The sequence below is a fragment of the Cetorhinus maximus genome, chromosome 30, assembly GCF_964194155.1.
Source record: "Cetorhinus maximus chromosome 30, sCetMax3.hap1.1, whole genome shotgun sequence".
Taxonomy (NCBI): Eukaryota; Metazoa; Chordata; class Chondrichthyes; order Lamniformes; family Cetorhinidae; genus Cetorhinus; species Cetorhinus maximus.
The window spans coordinates 21,530,563-21,556,937 of NC_135908.1; the positions used below are offsets into that span (position 1 = coordinate 21,530,563).

Below are 26,375 nucleotides of genomic sequence, written 5' to 3' on the forward strand. Positions count from 1 at the left end.
TCGAAGCTTAGGCCTGTTACAGGGACACTGCAACACAGAGCTGGTATGTAAAATTCACCCCCTGAGATAATTCAGCCCGGGGTCGACATTGAGCCTAAGGAGTCATCCTGAGAAAGTAAGTTTTCAAAAAAATTACTGAATGTAGAGTTGTGAGGTGCGGGAGCTTATCTTAAAAGTTCACAATAAAACTATTGGACATTGTTCCACCTCCTGATCGCACCCTCTCCCCCTCCCAGTCACTGCCTTTCATTCTCCCCGTCACTCCTCCTCCTTCTCTTGATCACTGCCTCTCTTGCTCCCTAACTGTTGTTCATAAAATTGTCATCCTCCATTGTTCCTCTTGTCTTTCTTGACTGACAGCTCCTCAGTGTTAAATATGCTCTATAGGCTCTCACTATCTCCTGATCTCGACCTTGTAACAGTGAGATAGAATTCCATCAGAAAATGTCACGCCTCTGTAGGATCGCCAGTTTATCGATTCCAAGAATTCAATGTTTTTGACATTTTGGTTTCAAGTCAGTTAATTATTGTACTTACAATTTACCAAATGTAAAACACCTTTGCTTCTGTGTATATTTATTCCTTGTGATACATTCAAGTCCCAGCCATGAATAGTCCAGCCTCTGATTGGGTGCTTGCTGTAACTGGTGCTAACTCTATGCTGCAAGATATAAAGACTTACAGCGTGGGTCAGAACTACAGAGAGGTCATAGGTCAAAATGTTCCAAGAATGGCTTCATTCATGGTTAGCACTGCTCATGACAGCCTGGTTATCCTGAGGTATGATCAATTATTGTTCTCAGGGTCTCCATCATTGTTGGGGACAGATTGACAAGGCATTGATTATGTATGTAGGTCAGGACAGGGATCCTGTTAATGTTCACCACTGTAAGGACATTGGCATCTTGTCCCCATAGCTCTCCTAACAGATTGATGATTAGGCTACGCGGTGATCATTGAGATGATGTCACCGCTTGTGCGACATGGTCTCCCTTTCCCCGCCGCGATCCAACACAATCTGGGCACATTCTGATGTTACCGTCTCTCGTTCTCATCACCCTCCCACACAGATGCCTCCGAGGTTTCAATGGTTTCAAAAGGAAATTGGTTGGGCACTTGAAGGAAGTAAACTTGCAGGGCTATGTGGATAGAGCAGGGGAATGGGGCTGACTGGATTGCTCTACCGAGAGCCGGCATGGACTGGATGGGCCGAATGGCCTCCTCAGCTCTCCCCACTCTATGAGGCTCACAGTGATAATGTCACAATGTGTAGGCTGACCACATTAAAACACAACACAAAGAGAAAAAAATTCAGTAAATCAGGTCCTAATGGACAGTCACTGCTGCACTTGTAACTACACGAACATGTAACAGGACTCAGAACTCCAGTCCTCGTCCTGTGGAGGATCTCCACATTTCAGGGTTGCATGATTTATCATACTAACAAGCAAGTGTTTGTTTGGTTTGTAGATGTTATCTTCTTTACAAAGGGAAAATGCGTCAGTTTGTACCATACAGACACTATTGTTATACAGATACTTATAGGTGGTAGAGGTTGTGGGTTTGGAAGGTGCTGTCAAGGGAGCCTTGGCGAATCACTGCAGTGCGTCTTGTAGATGCGACTCACTGCTGCCACTGTGCGTCGGTGGTGGATGGGGTGCCAATCAAAAGGGCTGCTTTGTCCTGGACGGTGTCAAGCTTCTTGAGTGTTGTTGGAGCTGCACTCATCCAGGCAAATGTAGAGTATTCCATCACACTCCTGACTTTTGCCTTGTAGATGGTGGACAGGCGTTGGGGAGTCAGGAGGTGAGTTACTCGCTGCAGAATTCCAAGCCTCTGACTTGCTCTTTTAGCCATTGTATTTGTGTGGCCGGTCCAGTTCAGTTTGTGGTCAATGGTAACTCCCAGGATGTTGATAGTGGGGGATTCAGTGATGGTAATGCCATTGAATGTCAAGGGGCGACGGTTAGATTTTCTCTTGTTGGAGATGGTCATTGCCTGGCACTTGTGTGGCACGAATGTTACTTGCCACTTGTCAGCCCAAACCTGGATGTTGTCCAGCTCTTGCTGCATTTGGACATGGACTGCTTCAGCATTTGAAGAGTCACGAATGGTGCTGAACATTGTGCAATCATCAGCGAACATCCTCACTTCTGACCTTATGATAAAAGGAAGGTCATTGATGAAGCAGCTGAAGATGGTTGGACCAAGGACACTACCCTGAGGAACTCCTGCAGTGATGTCCTGGTGCTGAGATGACTGACCTCCAACAACCACAACCATCTTCCTTTGTGCTCGGCATGACTCCAACCAATGGCGAGATTTCCCCCTGATTCCTATTAACCTCCGGTTTTGCTGGGGCTCCTTGATGCCACACTCAGTCAAGTACATCCTTGATGTCAAGGGCAGTGTTATGACACAGCAGTTGGTAAAGCTGAGTTATCTAAAAATCCCAGAGGGAAACTTTAAATAACTGTCATAACCTATATTTTAAGTGGTATGTTTGAGATGCAGTTCTAAAGTCAGGAATCAGGCCACCAGCTCTCAAAAGGTTTTTATATCAAACTACATGAGGCATTTATTAATTTACACAAGTTAAATATATACACATGGCTACAAATTACTATCATAGCTTTTAACAAATTCCCAAACTAATCTCTACTAAGGCAATAGCAACCCATAGACTTTAAGCAGACACCAGGCAAAGTAATTTCACCGTACAAATTCAAAATGAGGTTCCTTTCACTTTGGTTCCTGTGCAGACACAGTGGTAGGTTCCAGGCTTTGATCTTACATTGCCTCTGCACTGCCCACTCCAAACTGCTATCAGTTATACCCAGCACATCTCAATGAATGTAAATTCTCATTGTATCACCAGCCCCTTTGAACTCCACCTCTTCTAACAATGAAACCTCTTTCCAGAGTACCAATTTTATTAGTAATACAAACATTGCTTAGTCTCTGGTGGCTAGGTGCCAGATTTCACTCCCCTTCTTGAATGCTCTATTCAACAAAATGCAAATGCACTCTACCTCTCTTACATCACAAAACTAGTATACAAAGCACCCAGACTAGCTGGCCTTAATCCAATTAAGATACGCCCACAAACTAAACCTCTATTTAAAAAAAATAATTTCTAATAATGTTATAAACATTAATAACTTCAGGACAGGCAGTCACTCTCACCTCACCTCTGGAGTTCAGCTCTTTTGTCCATTTTTGGACCAAGGCTGGAATGAGGTCGGGAGCTGAGTGGCCCTGGCAGAACCCAAACTGTGCATCAGTGAGTAGGTTATTGCTGAGTAAGTGCCACTTGCTAGCACTGTCAATAAAACTTTACATCACTTTGCAGATGATTGAGAATGGACTTATGGGGCAGTAATTGGCCGGGTTGGATTTGTCCTGCTTTTTGTGTACAGGACATACCTGGGCAATTTTCCACATTGCTGGGTAGATGCCAGTCTTGTAGCTGTACTGGAACAGCTTGGCCAAGGGCACGGCAAGTTCTGGAGCACAAGTCTTCAGTGCTATTGCTGGGATATTGTCAGGGCCCATAGCCTTTGCAGTATCCAGTGCCTTCAGCTGTTTCTTGACAAGACGTGGAGTGAATCAAATTGGCTGAAGACTGGCATCTGTGATGCTGGGGACCTCTGGAGGAGGCCGAGATGGATCATCCACTTGGCACTTCTGGATGAAATTGGTTACAAATTCTTCAGCCTTATCTTATGCACTGCTGTGCTAGGCTGGGCTCCTCCATCATTGAGGATGGGGATATTTGTGGAGCCTCCTCCTCCAGTGAGTTGTTTAATTGTCCACCACCACTCACGACTGGATGTGGCAGGACTGCAGAGCTTAGATCTGATCCATTGTTTGTGGGATTGCTTAGCTCTGTCTATCACTTGCTGCTTATGCTGTTTGGCACGCACATAGTCCTCAGTTGTATCTGAATGCACGCAGTATACGAAATAAGGTAAATGAGCTTGTGGCGCAGATTAAAATTGGCAGGTATGATGTGGTGGGCATTACGGAGACATGGCTGCAAGGGGATCAGGACTGGGAGCTAAATATCCAAGGATATACATCCTACCGAAAAGATAGGCAGGTTGGCAGAGGGGGTGGGGTTGCTTTGTTAGAAAGAAATGAAATTAAATCGATAGCAAGAAATGATGTAAGGTCAGATGATGTAGAATCTGTGTGGGTAGAGTTGAGGAACCGCAAAGGTTAAAAAACCATAATGGGAGTTATGTACAGGCCTCCGAACAGTAGTCAGGATGTGGGGCACAAGATACACCAGGAGATAAAAAAGGCGTGTAAGAAAGGCAAGGTTACAGTGATCATGGGGGATTTCAATATGCAGGTAGACTGAGAAAATCAGGTTGATAGTGGATCCCAAGAAAAGAAATTTGTGGAATGTCTACGAGATGGCTTTTTGGAGCAGCTTGTGGTGGAGCCCACTAGGGAACAGGCAATTCTAGATTTAGTGATGTGTAATGAGGCAGATTTGATAAGGGAGCTTAGGGTGAAGGAACCCTTAGGAGGAAGTGATCATAATATGATAGAATTTGGCCTGAAATTTGAGAGGAGAAAGTTGGAATCAGATGTAACGGTATTACAGTTGAATAAAGGCAACTACAGAGGCATGAGTGAGGAGCTGGCCAGAATTGACTGGGAGATGAGCCTAGCAGGAAAGACAGTGGAACAGCAATGGCAGGAGTTTCTGGGAGTAATTTGGGAGACACAGCAAAAATTCATCCCTAGGAAGAAGAAGCATACTAAAGGGAGGACGAGGCAACCATGGCTGACAAAGGAAGTCAGGGACAGCACAAAAGCTAAAGAGAAAGCATACAATGCGACGAAGAGCAGTGGGAAACCAGGGGATTGGGAAGCCTACAAAGACCAACAGAGGACAACTAAAAAAGAAATAAGGAGGGAGAAGATTAAATATGAGGGTAAACTGGCCAGTAATATAAAAGAAGATTGCAAGAGTTTTTTTAGATATATAAAGGGTAAGAGAGAGGACATTGGGCCGCTGGAAAATGACGCTGGAGAAGTAGTAGTAGGGAACAAAGAAATGGAGGAGGAACTGAATAAGTACTTTGCGTCAGTCTTCACGGTGGAAGACACGAGTAACATCCCCAAAGTTCAAGAGAGTCGGGGGGCAGAGGTGAGTATGGTGGCCATTACCAAGGAGAAGGTGCTAGGAAAACTGAAAGGTCTGAAGGTGGATAAATCACCTGGACCAGATGGATTACACCCCAGAGTTCTGAAGGCGATAGCTGAAGAGATAGTGGAGGCGTTAGTGATCTTTCAGGAACCACTGGAGTCAGGGAGGATCCCAGAGGACTGGAAAATTGGTAATGTAACCCCCCTGTTTAAGAAGGGAGTGAGGCAAAAGGCGGGAAATTACAGGCCGATTAGCCTGACCTCGGTCGTTGGTAAGATTTTAGAGTCCATTATTAAGGATAAGATTTCAGAATACTTGGAAGTGCATGGTAAAATAGGGCAAAGTCAGCATGGTTTCATCAAGGGGAGGTCATGCCTGACAAATCTGCTAGAATTCTTTGAGGAGGTAACGAGTAGGTTAGACAAAGGAGAGCCAATGGATGTTATCTACTTGGACTTCCAGAAGGCCTTTGACAAGGTGCCGCACAGGAGGCTGCTCAGTAAGATAAGAGCCCATGGTGTTAGAGGCAAGATACTAGCATGGATAGAAGATTGGCTGTCTGGCAGGAGGCAGAGAGTGGGGATAAGTGGGTCCTTCTCAGATGGCGGCCGATGACTAGTGAAGTTCCGCAGGGGTCAGTGTTGGGACCACAACTTTTCACTTTATAGATTAATGATCTAGATGAAGGAACTGAGGGCATCCTGGCTAAGTTTGCAGATGATACAAAGATAGGTGGAGGGACAGGTAGTATTGAGGAGGTGGGGAGGCTGCAGAAGTATTTGGACAGGTTAGGGGAATGGGCAAAGAAGTGGCAGATGGAATACAACGTGGGGAAGTGTGAGGTCATGCACTTTGGTAGGAAGAATAGAGGCATAGACTATTTTCTAAATGGGGAGAGAATTCAGAAGTCTGGAGTGCAAAGGGACTTGGGAGTCCTAGTCCAGGATTCTCTTAAGGTTAACTTGCAGGTTGAGTCGGTAGTTAGGAAGGCAAATGCAATGTTGGCATTTATTTCGAGAGGACTAGAATATAAAAGCAGGGATGTGCTACTGAGGCTTTATAAGGCTCTGGTCAGACCACATTTAGAATATTGTGAGCAATTTTGGGCCCCGTATCTCAGGAAGGATGTGCTGGCCCTGGAGAGGGTCCAGAGGAGGTTCACGAGAATGATCCCAGGAATGAAAGGCTTAACATATGAGGAACGTTTGAGGACTCTGGGTCTATACTCGATGGAGCTTAGAAGGATGAGGGGGGATCTGATTGAAACTTACAAAATACTGAAAGGCCTGGATAGAGTGGACGTGGGGAAGATATTTCCATTAGTAGGAGAGACTAGGACCCGAGGGCACAGCCTCAGAGTAAAGGGAAGACCTTTTAGAACAGAGATGAGGAGAAACTTCTTTAGCCAGAGAGTGGTGAATCCAAGGAATTCATTGCCACAGAAGGCTGTGGAGGCCAGGTCATTGAGTGTATTTAAGACCGAGATAGATAGGTTCTTGATTGGTAAGGGGATCAAAGGTTACAGGGAGAAGGCGGGAGAATGGGGTTGAGAAACTTATCAGCCATGATTGAATGACGGAGCAGACTCGATGGGCCGAATGGCCTAATTTCTGCTCCTATGTCTTATGGTCTTATGGTCTCAGTTGTTGCTTCACCAGGTTGACACCTCATTTTTAGGTATGCCTGGTGCTGCTCCTGGCATGCCCTCCTGAACTCTTCACTGAACCAAGGTTGATCCCCTGGCTTGATGGTAATGGTAGAGTGGGGGATATGCGGGGCCATGAGGTTACAGATTGTGTTCGAGTACAATTCTGCTGCTGCTGATGGCCCACAGCACCTCATGGATGCCCAGTCTTGAGTTGCTAGATCTGTTTGAAATCCATCCCAATTAATACAGTGGTTGTGCCACACAACACGATGTAGGGTATCCTCAATGTGAAGGCTGGACTTTGTCTCCACAATAACTGTGTGGTGGTCACTCCTACCGATACTGTCATGGACAGAGATACACCTGCAACAAATCGATTGGTGAGGGACGAGGTCGGGTAAGTTTTCCTTCTTGTTGATTCCCTCACCACCTGCCGCAGACCCAGTCTAGCAGCTGTGTCATTTAAGACTCGGCCAGCTCGGTCAGCAGTGGTGCTACCGAGCAACTCTTGGTGATGGACATTGAAGTTCTCCACCCAGAGTACATTCTGTGCCCTTGCCACCTTCAATGCTTCCTGCACGCGGTGTTCAACATGGAGGAGCACTGATTCATCAGCAGGAGGTTTCCTTACCCATGTTTGACCTGATGCCATGAGACTTCATGGGGTCCGGGGCCATTATTGAGCATTCCAGACTGTCCCCCTCCTGACTGTCTTCCACTGCAGGGATGGTGATGGTGGAGTCTGGGGCATTATCTGTCAGATATGTTTCCGTGAGGATGACTATGTCAGGCTGTTGCTTGACTAGTCTGTGAGGCAGCTCTCCCAAATTTGGCACAAGGCCCCAGGTGTTAGTAAGGAGGACTTTGCAGGGTCGACAGGGCTGAATTTGCCATTGTCGTTTCCAGTGCCTGGGCCGATGCCTGATGGTCCTTCTAGTTTCATTCCTTTTGTAACGGTTTGATAAAACTGAGTGACATGCGCGACCATTTCAGAGGGTAGTTAAGAGTCAACTACATTGCTTTATTCTGGAGTCACATGTAGGCCAGACCAGGTAAGGATGGCAGATTTCGTTCCAATCGACAATGGTTTCTTGGTCACCATTAGACTAATTTTCTATTACAGGTTTTATTAATTGAATTTAAATTTCACCGGCTGCCCTTGTGGGATTTGAACCCACACCAGGATTTCCCGTGCCCATCGGCGTCGGGTGTATTCGGTGGCCTGAGTGGGCCAATCTGGAGCGATTGGTTTCATGAGGGCGTGAAACCAGTTCGCAATCGCCCGCTCAGCTCGCCATCCCCGCCTTCGGACCTCGGGAACTTCGTTGTGACACATCAGCAAATCATTATTAGGGCTGAGCGCCAGGATCGTCCAATCCCCTTGGATGGTCCGCCCGCGTCGGCGGGAAAGCACGTCGGCGTAGAACACGTCTCGACAACTGGGACGTGCTGAATTCGGGCCTTACCCGCCAGGGCCTCGCTCACATCGCGGATGTCCGAGGGGCAGAAGATGCTGGAGGCCGACAGCAATGGGATCCTGCAGGAACGTCCATGACCCGCTGGGCAGATTCTCAGGGACAAGGCTCCACCTGAAGCAGCTCACGGAGGTTGGAATGTCACTGTTGATGCTCACAACGGGTGATGGCCGAGGAGGTGGGAGAGGAAGAGGTGTCGGGGGAGGGTGAGGTTGGGAGGGGGGGAATGGAGGTGTCGGTGGGGGAGGTTGGGAGGGAGAATGGGGGGTGGAGGGGGTAACGGGGGAGAAGGCTACAACTGGGGAGGTAGGTGTGAGGGGGGTGGAAGGTGCAAGTGAAGGGTCGTGGAGAGGGGAGGGTGTGTGGGAAAGAGTTTGCACGAGGCTTTGAGAGACCCTGTCACACACACACTTCACCCTCCGCAATCACTCGTGGGCCAGCTGCTCCCTCCACAGTGACGGGACTTCCAGGCTGCTTATTTCCAACTCTGCAATGAGGAGGAATCCTCTTGGCTGGAGGTGAGGATGTGGATGGAGCTGAGGGACTGTCTGGCTGAGGGTGTCGGTCACTTGGCAGAGCTCCCTGTGAACCAAAGTAGAGATAATTAGTGCAGGGCAGCAGAGTCAAAAGCAGGAGAGAGAGAAACTCACAGTTGTGTTGAGGGAGGGATGATGTGGTGTAGGATCCTCATGAGGGTGTTCACTGCTGACCTCACCGTCACCGCAGGCAGGGTCCACATCCTCACCACTCAGCGCGATGGCCGCTCCTCACAGTGAGTGAGGGGCCTAATGTGGGCCACTCCACCCCCGGGTCTGGGATCTCTCCCTGCTGATGTGAGCCAGTTTCTCCTGCATGGAACCAGACAGAGAGAGTGTGAGCAGGACACATGGCACTGAGTGGAATGTTTGTGTGGTGAGCGGAGCCATGGACAGGATGAGGATGGGAGTTCCAGAGGATATGAGGCTGATGGAGATGTGAGGGTGTGTGTGAGAGTTAGTGGTGTTGTCCCTTGAGGTGTGAGATCCCTGTGGGTGTGCGATGGGTTTGTGAGTGTGAGAGTTGAGGGTGATGAGAAGAGTGAGTTACCCTGGTGGAACGGATGAGACCAGTCATCCTGTAGTGGCACAGGGTGGCTACCATCTTTTGCAGGGCATTGGCACTGACCACCGCCTCCCAAGCCTGGTTGGTCACACTGCTGCCCATCCTGGGGTAGAGGACATCGTGGCAGCCTCCACGGTGTCCGAAAGGCATTTCAGTGACGCATCACTAAACCTGGGGGGCTGCAGTCTTTTTGCCTTTTGTTGGACATCTTCCCTGCAGCAGTTGTGGGCTGGAAACACTGAGATGTGTGCCCGTGGCTGGATGTTAAATATGGTGCCCGGTGTGAAGAAGCGGTGAGGTGATGGTGTGGCGGGTGAATAAGATCCCGCCGGCCATGGAAATGGCGTGTTTCCCGGGAAGGTGTAATTAATGTGGCGGGTTTTGGACGATACGGTGTTAAAGCCACCATCGCGGCCGGTGTGGACAATTCTGTCCTGTGTCACTAAAGCATTAGCCTCGGGATTACTAGTCCAGGAACATAACCACTATGCCACTGCCTCCCCTTTATCCCTTTCAATAGTTGGCACTGTCACATTCTATTAGGCATGTCTTTAAGGACCTGCTCCTGGTTTTACTGGTATATAAACAAACTTGGGAGGCAGTGGCAGTGTTAAAATCCAGGGAGCCAGGCTAATGCTCGGGGGACATGAGTTCAAATCCCATCATGGCAGGTGGTGGAATTTAAATTCAATTGATGAATCTGGAATTGAAAGCTAGACTCAGTAATGGTGACCATTGAAACTATCATCGATTGTCTTAAAAACCCATCTGGTTCACTCATGTACTTTAGGGAAGGAAATCTGCTATCCTTACCTGGTCTGGCCTACAGGACTCCAGACCCACAGCAATGTGGTTGAGTCTGAAATGCCCTCTGAAACCAACCCATTACAGAAAAGTCAAAAAAGAATTAAATGGATTGTTGACCTGACATTGACCTAGGTACTGGAATGACAAACCCTGCCCTGTTGACCCCGAAAAGTCCTCCTCACTAACATCTGTAGCTTTGTGCCAATATTGGGAGAGCTGTCCCACAGGCTAGTCAAACAACAACCTGACATAGTCATACTCACCGAATCCTACCTTACAACCAGTGTCCCAGGCACCACCATCACCATCCCCGGGCAGTAGCATCCACTCCCTCCACCCTGGCGCAGAGTGAGTGCAGTGTGTACACACTTGGCTCGTCGAAAGTTTAGGGTTCAGACTGACTGTAAAAGGGATTCAATATCGCCGATACAGAGCTGCCGACTGTGGTTGGACATATTCCTTGAGATTTCATCGGATGACGTTTTGTCTTTGACCACCCTGTCCAGTTAAACAAACTTGCCACCCCTTCTCCAATATTTTATAAATGATTGACAGAAGTCATCAAAGAAAGTTTTTTTTTTAAATGCTTCAACCCTGTTTCTTGGGGATGAAGAATCCAGTCCAATCTTGGAGGGTTGGCAGCCTTATCACAGTGAAAACCTTTCCTCTGATAGGAATTAAGAACAAGGTTTTGGAATTTGGGGTATTTCGCCCTTTATTTTCCACTTCTGAAGTGTTAACCCTTATTAGTGACTGGTTATACTTATTCAGTTTAAATATGAGCAGGTCCATGTTAATATCACAGCAGCGTTAGACCCTGGGTTAGGCACAATCTCCACTTAAACATTCCCTGGTTGTGTCCCCAGGGTCTGTTGCGTCAGTCAATGTGACACCTAAAACGTCTTCAATTTCTGTGCTTGCAGTTTCTCTTCTCACAGTCTCTCTGCCCGGCAAAGTCGCTTTTAACCCAATCGCTACTTTGCTGTTATAAAAGCAAAACGCTGCGGATGCTGGAAGTCTGAAATAAGAAACAAAAAAGTGCTGGAAAATCTCAGCAAGTCTGGCAGCATCTGCGGAGAGAGAAACAGAGTTAACGTTTCGAGTTCAGTATAACTCTTCTTCAGAGCTGAAGAGAGGTGGGGATGTGATGGGCTTTACGATGTTGGGGAAGTTGCGGGGCAGGTGGGGAGGCTGGAGGAGCAGGTGGAGCTAAAGAGCGGGTCAGGGATGGGTTAGAGGGCGGGGGGGGGGTGATGAAATGACACAGGAAGATTTTGCTTTCAGACAGTGCTGACATCTGAAGAAGGATCACGCGGACTCGAAACATTAACTCTGTCCCTCCCGCCGCAGATGCTGTCGGACCTGCTGAGATTTTCCAGCACTTTCGGTTTTTCTCTCAGGTTTCCAGCATCTGCAGCGTTTTGCTTTTAGACGGTGCTGACATTTAATTGCTGTTAACGCCCTAATCTGAACAAGCTTTGTATCTTTAATACTATCATTACCACTCCCTTTGCCTGTGTTCCATGATATTTTTGTCCTTTTATCTCCGCTGCCCTTTAATCTCTCCCTGCTCTCTTCTGTTTTACTCCACCTGCCCCTCCCCCTTTTACAACAGCATAAATCCCATCACATCGCTACCTCTCTCCCGTTCTGAGGAAGAGTCACGTTGGGCTCCAAACGTTGATTCTGCTTCTGTCTCCGCAGTTGCCGTCGGACCTGCTGAGTTTTTCCGGAACTTTCTGTTTTCATGTTGACACCTCGCTATTCTCTTTCGTCCCAATTACAAAATATGCCATTTTTTTTTTGTGGGGTGTTGATTGAGGGATGAAAATTGGCCTGGACACCGGGGAGAATTCCCCTGCTCTTCATCAAAATAGCGCCATGGGATTTTTCACATTCCCTCCAGCAGAGAGATGGGGCTCAGTCTAAAGCCTCACTCTCACGGTGCAGCAAGTACTCAAGACCTGGGACTTGAACCTAGAACCTTGTGACTCAGAAGTGAGAGTGTTATCCGCTGAGTCACAACTGGCACATAAATGTGAGATTCAGCTAAGATGTTTATCGTTTAATTCTCACACAGCAGGACGCCTGTTTTCACACTCTGCTAGATTTCAACCGAAGCCAAGATTTGGTCCCTTTTCAAAACCTTGAGGGTTAAAAAACATCTGGACAGTAAAGGCCCAAACCCACATCAAGTGACCTCTCAGCCGGTTTTACCCACAGTGTGTCACAAACTGGATTAAAATTGTAATTGAGTTTAACAGTGAAATTAAACAAGTGTACAGTCAGCTAAGTCATCATTGATTCACAAGCCAACCCAAGTCAGGCCTTTCCCAAGATTCTTTCAGCCCTTCCTCAATCTCCAATCCCCCCTCTCAGAGGTAATTAGGGATGGGCAGTAAATGCTGGCCTAGCCAGCGACGCCCTTAACAGGTAAAAGAATTTTTAAAAAGTTCACTCCTTTATTTTCTAGTCCTGTTCTGGTCCTGACTGCGATGACATTTACTCAATCTCTTCTTCCCTGCAGCGGGGTCATTAATTCTCCATTATTAGTGCCAATTAAGTGGGTACATTTCAAGGAACACAACATAATACGTACAAAGGAAATCGGAAATCACTGCCCAGAAAGGTACCGCTTACTACATCGTCAATAACTCATGAGCTTAAAAGGTTCAAGAGCTCTCCCTTTTCCTGTCTTGTGGATAGTTCTTACTCAGTATTGCTCGCTTCTGCTTGCTTTCGAGGACTATCTACAGTAAACTCGTAGCCTTTGACGTGCCCAGAGAAAGGCCAGAGCTCTTTTGCGTCAGGGTAATTTGGACTGGGTAATATAGGCTGCCCGGGCCTATAGGACCAGAGACACAGCTGCAGAAATTCCCCCCGAGCACCAACAATGGCAACATGAACTGCCAGTTCTGTGGGCGTCCAATGTGCTGATCCCACATTGGATTCTTCAGTGTTGAGATGACCCACAGGAGACAAAGTCACTCATAGCTCAGAGACAGTCGAATACCGAGGAGGTTGTCACCACCACTAAGTATTACTTCTCCCTAACCCTCCCTATCCAAACCTTGTACCCCTTTTGCTTTCATTTTACTCCCTGTGACAGGTAACAGTGTGTTTAATTTTATCAAAGCTTAATTGTTAAAATATTGGAAATGAGGTGAAAGATTATTTGACTCTGTTGGAGGCAGACTGTAACGCAGTGAACTCTTCAAGAATAAGTTCAACTCTAGCTAACCCGTCTCTTGTCTTGGCTCAATTGCTAACAGGGATTTTATATGAGCTTTGTGTTTCTTTATAAATCTAGCATATTAATTCTGTGGGCCTGTCACCTGCTCCTGGGCATCCGATTCTCCAACATAAAGGTCAGTCTTACATGCAAAGGGTTGTGGAAATCTTTTCAAAAGTCTGGGGGACAATTCAACTTTTCCAGGTAAAGATTTTTGTTCAGAAAGGAATATGAATTAAAGGTGGGTGAGGTGGAATTGAGATAAGGACATGGGGTTAAGACATAGACCAACCATGATCTCACTTGAGTGGCCGAAGGGCCTTCTTTTTAAAATTCACTCTTGGGATATGAACGTCACTGAGAAGGTCAGCATTTATTGCCCATCCCCAATCGCCCTTGAGCTGCCTACAACTGAGTGGCTCCTTCAGCAATTTCAGAGGGCATTTAAGAGTCAACCACATTGTGTGGCTAAGAGTAGGTAAGGAGATAGGCCAGTCTGGGTAAGGATGGCAGATTTCCTTCCCTGAAAGATATTAGTGAATTGGGCTTTTATGACAATCTGATAGTTCCATGATCATTATTAATGAGACTAGCATTTTATTTCAGATTGATTGATGTTTAAATCCCCCAGCTGGTACAGTAGAATCCAGACTCACGTCTCTGGAGTGTTAAGACTGGTCCCTGGATTACTACACCACTAACATTACCCCGACACTACCAGCCTCCTCATTAATGGACTGCAGCAGTTCCTGTCTGCACTGATTGTGAGTGAAGCTTCCAATAGACCCACATTATTTCTCTTTGTTACAAAGTGGTGATCAGGCACAAACTCTGTTCACTCCTCTCACTCCCGACACCCCTCTGCTGGTGAAGGCGGCAACTTCATGTGTGTAAATGTGTACACAGACACACACATAAACTTGCACACAATTCCACAGGACAGGCTGAGTTATCTCTACTCTCAGGAGCAGGTACCAGTTCACTGTCCACCTCTCTGCCAGTTCCCCCTGAGCATATTGCCACAGCTGTAAACCGAATTCAATATACCCTGCACGTCTTAAATCTTTGATCCAATTGTTGGGAAATGGTAGCATTTGTCCACAGGAATGTACAGTACTTATGAAACAGATGTTAATAAAAATAATTATACTGATAAATGACAAGATATAGTCACTTAAGTCTTCCACTTTGAGGTTTTCCTAGGTTTCATTGCTGGCTTTCAGTTGGTATCTCCTCCAAATCATGTGTGTCAGTGGAGTAACATCGTCCACTCCTTTTGGAACAGGTAATAAGGAAACCATGGTAACCAACTATTAATAGTGATTATAGATACTGAGTACATTTGTGCTTCACTCAGTACAACAGCAGATATCTAAGGCCTTTCACTTTGTTCCCCATCTAACCACAGGTCAGTAGTTCGACATCATGATACGGAGTGAGATTTATAGCATCAGTTGCGAGTTATGACCTACGAGTGCCAAATAACCTTTACTCGTGATTGGTGCGGCTGTACCTAGAACATTAATTGTTCAAAGTACTTGATGCCTGTGCTGATTCCATCCTTGTGCCCTCTGTCTGAAGGCAGGTACTTGGCTCATTGCTCCATCCTGAACTGGCTTTCTCGACAGTTCCTGCCATTGCCTGCCACTCTCAGAGGGCGGGGCGGGGAGACAGGTCTCTGCTAGAGCAGGAATCGAACCCATATTGTTGGCAACATCATTGTAAACCACACACAATCTACCCAGCCCTCCTCTATGTAACCTGCCAAAGAAGAGTAGGATGAAAATGTAATTAGCAAGGGGAGTGAGGGAGTACACGGTACAGGGAATGTTTTGGATCACTGTCCGTTACTTGTGCTGTCTTCTTGCTCGATGAGGTTTCTCTTACTTTATGAGTGACTTGTTAAGTTCTTCTTCAAACTATTTTTTTTGGAAAAATATACTTTATTCACAAAATATCTGGAAGAACATTACAAAACATTTCTAAATGGCCATCACAAAAAGCGCAATCAGATCCAACTTTTACACATGGATCAAGAGGTGATTCAATACAATCAATGAATATTACAGTCATTTCAATGTGGTCATTACAGACAGTCAGACAGTGCAATGGGATTGGAGTTATCAACATACATCATGTTGCGCTTTGAGGTGCTTCAACACAAATATAATACACTTGGTATTCACTACATACAATCTATTTATTTACAGCTATTTACAACCAAGACCTGATGGTAAGTACATTGTCCTCTGGACACAGACTGTTCTGTCCCTTGTCCCCTTGGAGTCTCTTGGTCACCTGACCCGGATGTCATGCTTACATCATCATTAACATCATTGTCTAATTAACATAACCATTAACCTTTTACTAAAAACAGATTATCTGGTGATTATCACGACGCTGTTTGTGGGAGTTTTCTGTGATCAAATTGGCTGCCATATCTCAATTCTTGTCAATTCAAGTTTTCTCAGTCACTCGCTCACATCCAAACAATCACACCTTACAGAGTGACCTGATGAGATGCTCCTTATTGGACAGGTCACAATTGAATTAACCAGTGGCTGTGTTTGTTGCCAATGCCATGCATGTGCAGTTTTAATGTTTTACTCTGGGCAGGGTTTAGGAGCTTGGGGCAGGGTTATGGTCAGGAAGCCAGGGAGTGTGGATTTCTCTGACTGTCTCTGAGTTTTACCTCCTGCCAGTGTGAAACTCCTTCTTGTATAAAATTAGGAAAGGGAAATAATAAATTGGGCATTTAATTTATTATTAACCGTGATCGGAATGTTGATCTATAATAATGTAATTAGATGTCATTTTAACACCGTCCATTGTCTCAGTTTCCCAGCCTCTCCCTTCCCTCCGGCTGTAACATTAATCTCGCTGCCCCCTCAGCTGCAGCCTTACCCGAGGCTTTCCCTACCCGACACGCAGCCCAGACGACTGGGGGGCAGTTTCCCCAGGCAAGGGGAGGGGCTTTTGTTACCGTGTAGGGGGGGGGGGGGTTTAATTCTCTGAAATTGATGTTAGCTCTGGATCCCCATTGCATTGTCTCACTGGCCCAACAGGTGTGTGGTCACTGGATTCCTGTGCATGCGCTGACCAATGCGCAGTCGGCTATTGGTATCCATCTTGCATCTGGCCATGTTGTGTTGTCAGGAGACACAGTGTAAACCAACTGGGTAGCGGCGTTTGTTATGTCTCAGTGAATGACGAGGTTCTGGGTTCAAGTCCTACTCTAGCAAAGGTGAAAGCTGACACTCCTGTGTAGTGCTGCATTGTTGGAGATGCTGCCTTTCATCCAGTGGTTCTATATCAATGAAGGCTCTTTCTTCACTGGGCATGTGCAACCTGAGCCAGGTTACAGGAGGATTTGGTGTCTTCCATGAAATGCATGGGTAGAGCTGGAGTGTCGAGTCCAATTCCAGGCCTCAACATTTATGAAGGGTGGACACACTTGGAGAGGCTGAAGAGATTTACTGGGATGATACCAGGGATTTTGATTGTGTGGAGAGACTGGCTCATGATCACCTGACACCCCAAAGCATTTTACAGCCAATGAAATACTTTTGAAATTTAGTCACTGTGCTGATGTGAGAGATATGGCAGCCAATTTGATCACAGAAAACTCTTTCAAACAGCATCGTGATAATCACCAGACAATCTGTTTTTAGTGACTTGATTAAGGGATAAATATTGGCCAGGATATCTGGGATAACTGCTTTGCTCTAGAACCAGGGAATCTTTTACATCCACCTGAGAGGGCATCTGTGGCCTCGGTTTAATGTTTTATCTGAAAGACGGCACCTCTGACAGTCCAGCATTCCCTCAGTATGGTACTGGAATGCCTGCTTTAATTTTCAGCCTGGAGTAGGACTCGAATCCTTAACTTTCTGTCTGATAAGCAAGTGGCTACCCCACTGAACCATTGCCGGAAGCCAGAGATCGGAGGCGAGGAGGGGCTGCTGTGATGTAATCTCCAGGGTCCAGCAGCTCCACTCTGCCTAAAGGAGAATGTGAATTAATATAGATCGTGAAGACCAGGTGCATTATCGAGGTGATTCCACAATGTCACAGGGAGACTTCACCGATTGTAGAATTGGAACCACAGGGTTGTGAATTCACTGAGTCAGTGACAGATGTAGTTGGGCCTTTGGGAGGTGACTTTGTTGGACATTCCATGGTCGGTAATATTCAGCTGATATCTGGCTGAAGGGATGATGAACAGTTTACAGCCTGACCAACAAAGCAATCGAGGATTATGGGGTAACAGGAAGGTAAGCGGAGTTACATCCACAATCGGATAGGCCATAATCTTAGTGAATAGCAGAGCAGGCTCGATGGGCCGAATGGCCAACTCTTGCTCCTGGTTCTTTTTTTAATTTATTCGTTCATGGGATGTAGCGTCACTGACTAGGCCAGCACTTATTGCCCATCCCTAATTGCCCTTGAGAGGGTGCTGGAGAGTTGCCTTCTTGAACTGCTGCAGCCCCCCTGGTGTAGGTACACCCACAGCGCTGTTAGGGAGGGAGTTCCAGGATTTTGACCCAGAGACAGTGAAGGAACGGCGATATATTTCTAAGTCAGGATGGTGAGTGACTTGGAGGGGAACTTCCAGGTGGTGGTGTTCCCATGTGTCTGCTGCCCTCGTCATTCTAGATGGTAGTGGTCGTGGGTTTGGAAGGTGCTGTTTAAGGAGGCTTGGTGAGTTCCTGCAGTGCATCTTGTAGAAGGTGCACACTGATGCTACTGTGTATCGGTGTTGGAGGGAGTGAATGTTTGTGGATCTGGTGCCAATCTAGCGGAGCTGCTTTGTCCTGGATGATGTTGATAAAACCTGAAAACATCAAAAACAAAGACTGAAAATGAATAAAAAGCAGAAACTTTAATTAATAGGAATAAGAGGCTGAGCAAAGGAATGATTAAACACCAGTGGGGTAACAAGGTCCATTCACCATGTTATCAGAATCTGCATGGCTAATTATTGCCCCATAAGTCATTGCCAGATATCCACTGTCTGTTGTGTTTAAATTGTCCCAGTTTTGCAGAAATAATTTAAAATACCCTTTTAAAACCTGGTAAAAAAAATCACAAGATGATAGACAGTTCATTTAAATATTTCTTTTCACAGGCAGATTATTTTTAATTTTTCTTTAGTTTAGGTTAGTTTTACTGCTGTGGAGGAATCACTGTGATTGGATCAGGGAACTTGATTATAAAGAGTCCAAAGTAGAATAAAACCTGTGATAATTTAAAATCTTCTGGGAGTCTCGTGCTGCTGATTATAACCACCAGAGGGCAGACTGGCTGCAAAACTGAAGTCTTATCTCTCGCCTCCATGTGATCCAGTTTCACTGTTTACCTGTTGTTACCAGCAGAGGGCACAGCTTCATCATTGTGAAAGGACTTGCATTTATATAGCACCTTTCACTACCTCAGCACATCCCAAATCACCTTATAGCCAATAAAGTACTTTTTCAGATGTTGTCACACTTGAAAAATGTGGTATGTAATGTAGAAAATGTGGTAGCCAATTTCTGCACAGCAAGCTCCCACAAACAGCAATGTGATAATGACTATATAATCTATTCTTTATGATAAATATTGGGCAGAAACGCTTGCCCCTCTCTTCCCTTTACTCTATTGTTATCTCATTTGATATTAGGATATTTAAAGTGCCCATTATTGCTACTCTATAGTGTTAGGGGGAAATAAAGGGATACAGTATAGGTATGCAGTAAGAACTCATTGAAGGGAATCAATACTTAAAAATATCCCAGCAGGCAAAACCTGTCTATGTAAGCAGTTAACAGTTAAAGGCCAGGCTGGACAGAGAGAAATCTAAACTTTGCACATTCTCAGGGCTTGTGAGTATCAGCAAGGCCATATTGGACAAAGAAGAATGTAAATATGATAGATTGGGAGTTTTGGGAGTCAGACTGGAGCCTTAGGTTGGAAAACAACTAAGACTGAGCCTGTTTACAGCAGGTAGGGAAAGGACAGATGGTCTTCGTTTAGGTACGAGGGAGGGGTCTCTGCCTAGGTGAGAAACAAATAGGGACATACAATACATGTACTTGCCACTAGATTTGTCAGTTTAATGTAAACCTATATGTTGACAAGATCGAAATCTGGCAACTGTTCTTGTACGTGACCAATAATGTATAAATATGATGAACACTTGTAGTTTAGCAGAGTACTGTCTCAAGCTGTATTGAGATGGTGCCCTCCTTGCAATTGCTCGAATAAACGATCGTAACCTGTACCTGAGTCTCCTGTGGTCTGTTCATCAAAGACACCACATCAATTGTTTTCTCTATAAGCTCCCCGAAAATTTGCTCTTCTATATCTTCCCTACTCGTTGGTGGCCTATAGAATACACACAGTTGTGTAATGATACCTCTATTGTTTCTTAACTCTAAATAGATTTTGTCCTTGGCACCTCTAGGACATCCTCTTCCTCCAGCACCCTAGTATTCTCCTTGATCAATACCAGTACCTCACCTCCATTCTTTTCTTCCCTATCTTTTCTGAAAACCTTATATCCAGGAATATTTAGTATCCAGTCCTGCCCTTTTCTGAGCCAGGTCACCATTATCACCACTAAATCAGGTTCCCATGTGGCTTTTTGCGCCTGCAGCTCCCCAACCGTTTTTTAACCGTGTTCCCCGCCTTCACAAACATGCACATTAAAGCTAATTTAGGCCTTATTGTATTTCATCTTAGTGTGACCCCAGCTAATACCTTAATATTTCTCACTCTAGTGCTATCTGTCTCTCCCAATCCTGAGTTCATCTGGTTTCCCCTTTTCAATGCTACATCCTGTCCCCATCCACCTGCCACGTTAGTTTAAACCCTCCCCAATAACATTAGCAAACTGTCCTGCAAGGACATTTGATGTGGTGTTAGAAATTAGCTATATCTATCAATAAAGTGGAATTGAAACAGACAAAGGAATGGGTTAGCGATGTAAATTCATTCTAGCGGAAATTGCTTAAGATTTCATTTTCATAGAAACGAGGCTAGTGGGGAAAGTAGGATGAGCCCAAAAGAGACCCATGGACAAACAAGGTTTCTTGCAAAAGTGGGAGAGCAACTTAAGACAAACATCCATCGGACAAAGTTGCGTTAGGATTTTCTCTTAACTTTGCTGAATGAAGGTTCTTGCTGAAATATATGAGTTCATTGCTGTGTGTGTGTGTGTGTGTGTAGAATAGAAGTGACCTGAGTGAACAACAATAGCCTGATAAGGAATAAGAGCAGCCCAACTGATTGGCCATTATGAATAGCTTGTTTAACATGTCTTACAAACAGCCAGAAATAACCGGTAGTGGAATAGATGCAAATGAGGAAACCTTTGGGAGTGAGTTTGAAGCTGGAGATGGAATGTTACTGGAGGGTGTATTGCACTGCGAAAAGATGAGGTCAGAGCGATTGCTGGAGGCCGGGAGGTTCAAAAAGCAGGTGAATGGTGTTAAAGGCGGGATTTTCAACCCAAGGTTTAGACAAAGAGCTCGATGTTTGATAGGGTATTTCAAAATGAAGTAAATCATTACAGGGGCAAAACGGCCTCGTCAATAATCCAACAGGTATCCAGCTCTGAGAAAGGGTATAAAGTAACAGACTGAAAGTTCAGTTCAGGAGCTGGAAGCAACTCTCAAGGAAGACTCTGGTCAAACCCTCCTGAGGGGGTCTGAGAAGACATGAAGAATTGGGCAAGGAGAGAAGTGGAAGAAGAAAGAAAGACTTGTTTGCAATTGCCAGACATCCTGTCCAATCTACATCGGTACTCGCTACTTGTCAGGGTCGTATGTTTTTGCTAGATAACTATTATTGTATGTCCCATCTTAAACCCAACACCGCACCATATTGTTTGCATTTAATCCTGATTGATTGATTAGATAGAGATACCTCGAGGGTATCTTTCAAAGATTAAATACAGGACACTGGCTCTGTTCAGCTAAACCCCATGTGGTGTGTATAGGTCCCAATTCTCTCAGGATCAATCCCAATGTCCCAGGAATCTAAAAACCACTTTTTTTTTATTCATTAATGGGATGTGGGTGTCGCTGGCTGGGCCAGCATTTATTGCCCATCCCTAGTTGCCCTTGAGAAGCTGGTGGTGAGCTGCCTTCTTGAACCGCTGCAGTCCATGTGGTATAGGTACACCCACAGTGCTGTTAGGAAGAGAGTTTCAGGACTTTGACCCAGCAACATTGAAGGAACGGTGATATATTTCCAAGTCAGGATGGTGAGTGACTTGGAAAGGAACTTCCAGGTGGTGGTGCTCCCATGTATCTGCTGCCCTTGTCCTTCTAGATGGTAGCGGTCATGGGTTTGGAAGGTGCTGTCTAAGGAGCCTTGGTGAATTCCTGCAGTGCAACTTGATGATGGTACACACTGCTGCTACTGTGCGTTGGTGGTGGAGGGAGTGAATGATTGTGGGTGGGTTGCCAATCAAGCGGGCTGCTTTGTCCTCGACTATGTTATACTTCTTGAGTGTTGTAGGAGCTGCACTCATCCAGACAAGTGGAGAGTATTCCATCACATTCCTGACTTGTGCCTTGTAGATGGTGGACAGGCTTTGGGGAGTCAGGAGGTGAGTTGCTCACCACAGAATTCCTGGCCTCTGACCTGCTCTTGTAGCCACAGTGTTTATATGGCTAGTCCAGTTCAGTTTCTGATCAATGCTAATCCCCAGCATGTTGATAGTGGGGGATTGAGCGATGGTAATACCATTGAATGTCTAGGGGCAATGGTTGAATTCTCTCATGTTGGAGATGGTCATTATCTGGTCTATTATTGTGTTGTTGCGTTGCTGAAGATGGCTAGTTGCAAACACTAACTTTATTGTAACATATTTACAAATCTAAATTAGACTGTTACTCACTTTACATAATGAAAAGATTGTATGTGTTCAATTGTGTCTCTATCTGTCCAAATCTGATGCCTCCTGTCTGATATTTACAAATGAGGGGAATGCGTTTATTTCAACTTGTCATACACGAGAAATCACATCACTGCACAAGAAATAAAACAAAAGCATTCATTGAACTGTGTGGTTGACGGACACTCACTCATATCCTGAACCTTCTTCCCAAATTATGATGTGGAAATCCTACAGACGAAATCTACGATTATCAATCCTGAGCTTCCTTCAAAAAATGATTCACTAAATGCTTCACAATTCCAGGCATGTGGTGAATATTTCCCCAATCTCCTGACTTGATCCCTGGAGTTGACGGAGAGAATTCTGGCAGTCGCAGGTAACAGGATAAGCAGCCATTTGTAGCCATCGTGGGTAAGTCTAGCCCAGTTCAACCAGTGACCCCTAAGATATTGATGGTCAGGGATTCAGTGATGGCTTTTGAAGGTCAAAAGTCTTTGTCTGGATTTTCTCTTGTTGTTGATGGTCATCGCCTGGTAATTTTATGGAGCAAATGTTATTGGGATTGTACTGTGCATTCTCACGGACTCCTTCATTATTGGACCTGTGAATGGAGCTGAACACATCAGTGTGGAGTTCTGAGTAAACAACCTCACTTCTAACCTAATGACAGAGGGAAGCAGCTAAAGATATTGGGCGGAGTTTTCCATACCCACAGGTGTCGGGCATGTCCGGTGGTGTCAGTGGACAATGTGGCACAATTGGTTTTATGACAATGTGAAACCAGTTTGTGATTGTCCGCTCAGCCTGCCGATGGTGGGCCGTGTTTCCCACCATTGGATGTCGGGAGCCTCATTGTAATACATCAGCCTGTCATTATTAGGCCAGCCCACTGAAATCGATTCCCCCCCCCATCCCCCCCACTGTTGGATCGTCCGCCCATGTCGAAGGGAAGCACTCCGACATGTTTCACAACAGCACATAAAAAGCGTGCACTTGGCGGGCTGCACTTTTAGGGGAACTCAAAAGGTGAGGATACAGTAACAATGTGCAGCGCTCGCCAGGGTCGGCTGTTGGACTTCAAGCTGGGGGGGTTGGGGTTAAGGCCAGCCGAGCCGTCGAGGTGAGTTGGGGTGGGGGGTGTGCAAGGGCTGCCCTGCTGTTGAATATAGTGCACAAGTATTCGGGGTGGGGGTGTAGGGTGGGCGAGGGAAGTGGCCACTCATTAGGGAAACCTGTATAAAGTGACTATTCCTCTGCAGCTGAGACAGTTCAGGCACAGCCACATTGATATGATTGGAGTTGGGCCTCTAGCTTCTCTGCCCATTCAAGCATCGCAGAGGCATCAAAATGTCACCAAGTGCTCCAAAGCTTTTCATTGCCCCACCTTCCCCCTCGCACAGACTGCAAATTCATGAGCATTTTAGTGGAATGCAGAACAGTTGGACGACTGGACACGTTGTACAATCTCCTTGCTAAAGCTGGGCCATGGAGCAGTCAGTGCTGGAGACGCTCACAGCCCCTTGCAATGTCAGCATTCCGGTTTGGACCAGTCTCCCCCATGGTTTATGCTAACAGTGCAGCCTTGCAGTGCGGGTTAGGAGAATGCCTGTGCCTGAGCTGAGAGCACAGCATGCAGTCCAAAGGGCAAAGCTGCCGCCAATCGGTTGGGTGGAGTGGGGCGGAGGTGGGTGGGGTTTTGGGCAGCCATGCAGCGCACTAATCTCTGGCCATCCAAGTGGTGGCCAACATCTCCAGGAAGCATTAAGGGGCCTTCAGACTTAACCAGGACAGGTTCTTAGTACACCCATGCTAACCCGCGTGTCTCTTTCTTTAATCCTACAAGAGGAGTACATCAGGATCATGGAGCCTGGTGAACTAGCTGCATGCCTGATGGTCTTCAGAGTGCAAAGACGATGGAGGAGAGAGTGACTGAGGCTCCTGGCTGCGCAAAGACAGGAGCAGAAACCTCAGGCTGGGGCTCCTGCACACGCTATCGAAGAGCCACAGTGAACTGTCGCTGGTCGGTGCTTAGTGACACCCAATGTCTTTCATTCCTGCAGATGACCAAGAACCAGTGTCGCCGATGACTGTGCATGTCCAGGGAACTGGTTGGTCACATCTGCCACTTACAGCAGGATCTGGTGCCATGGGGACATGGAGGGCATCCACTGCCAGTGGCTGTGAAAGCGACTGCGGTGCTTAATTTCTATGCTAGTGACTCCTTTCAGGCTCCACAGGTGACCTCTGTGGGATATCACAAGCTGCCACCCACAAATGCACAACCCACGTGGGCTGATCCATGACTTAACTTCAGATACCTGACTCTTCCTCCAGTTCCTTAACACCACTGCTTAACAGAAATCTATCCTCTGCAGGCAAAGGGAACGTGAGACTTTTTTGGTTTTAGCAAAAGTGTGAAGGAACAATAGTTCCCTGGTGTGTTCTCCATGGAAAACAATCAGAGTCAACATGCCAAAGAATCAGCATCCTTTTCATGCAGTAAAATTATCGCTCCCTTAGACATCTACAATCTCAAACTGAAATACAGATCCTTGTAGAAAGTGATCCTGTTAATTAGATACTTGTCCATAATCCCAACGCTCTGCCTCCTGTCATTTTTAAACAGATCAGTAATTTGCCCACAATTCCAAGAGCTTCAACTTTAACTAACAATCCCTTATGTGGGATTTTATCAAATGCCTTCTGGAAGTCTATATAAATAACATCCATAGGCATTCCCCTGCCCATTACCTTAGTCACCTCTTCAAAAAGATTTCCCAGTCATGAGGCACCCTTTACAAATCCATGCCGCCTCTTTGACCAGCTGAAAAAGGTTTCAAAATGTTCACCACTCCATCATTAATTACAGACTGCGGTAATTTTCCAACACCAGAAGTTAGGCTAACTGCAGCCTTTAATACCCTGGTTCCGCTCTCCCTGCTTTTCTTAAATAGCGGAATGATGAGCAATTTTTTTTCAGCTGCTCTTCAGGGACCACAATTTCTACTCATCAACTTCCAGCTCTCATTCTAATGCTCAGGATTGCTGGGACATGGAGCTAAAGAGAAACCAGACCCTTCCCCCACAGTCTGGACAGCAGAGATCAGAGTGAAGTCAGTCAATCTTCTCCCACTGCCAACAACATCCCCACCCCACACCGTCTAGATGGCAGAGACCAGAGTGAAGTCAGTAAGGAGGAATCCCGTCAAGGAGGACACGTTGCCTTCTCATACTAGCAACAACTTCCCCACCCCACCTCACCCCACCAATGCCCCACTGCCACCTCCCCTCCTTGTACACAAGGACCTGCAAGTTATTAGCATAGCAGTCGTGCAACAAGTTTTACAGGTTTCCGTGTTTCAGACAATTCAGTGGCAGCAAAAAGTTGACAGAGACCAAATGTCACCAGTATTTGGACACCAAGGAACAGAGTTCTGAACAGGTTTAAGAATGTACATCAATCTATCAACAAACAAGAAATTTAATTCAGAGTTAAAAAAAATACTAAAATCTTCCAGTTAATCACAAAATAAATACAGAAATATCACAAATATGCATTTATGTGCACATAAATAAGCATTTCAAGCAAAACTTTCTACATTTTATTTTATTATAGCTCATCAGGAGTGTGATGGAATACTCTCCACTTGCCTGGATGAGTGCAGCTCCTATGACATTCAAGAAGCTTGATACCATCCAGGACAAAGCAGCCCGCTTGATTGGCACCACAACCACAAACATTCACTCCCTCCACCACCGACGCACAGTAACAGCAGTGTGTACCATCTACAAGATGCACTACAGGAATTCACCAAGGCTCCTTTGCCAGCAACTTCCAAATCCACGACCACTACCATCTAGAAGGACAAGGGCGCCATATAGATGGGAACACCACCAACTGGAAATTCCCCTCCAAACCACTCACTATCCTGACTTGGAAATATATCACTGTCGCTGGGTCAAAATCCTGGAACTCCCTCCCTAACAACACTGTGGGTGTACCGACACCACATGGACTGCAGCGGTTCAAGAAGGTAGCTCACCACCACCTTCTCAAGGGC

At 46.0% G+C, this 26,375-nt stretch overlaps 1 protein-coding gene and 1 long non-coding RNA gene across 2 annotated transcripts in view; one reads left to right on the forward strand and one right to left on the reverse strand.

Annotated features, from left to right (window-relative positions):
• Window positions 1-26,375, reverse strand: part of slc28a1 (solute carrier family 28 member 1) — a 163,509-nt gene that overhangs the window by 78,674 nt on the left and 58,460 nt on the right. The window lies entirely within an intron of this gene.
• Window positions 6-26,035, forward strand: LOC144670136 (uncharacterized). Its single transcript, XR_013573824.1, has 3 exons — window positions 6-115; window positions 13,506-13,631; window positions 25,931-26,035. It is a non-coding gene; the product is annotated as an uncharacterized LOC144670136 (long non-coding RNA).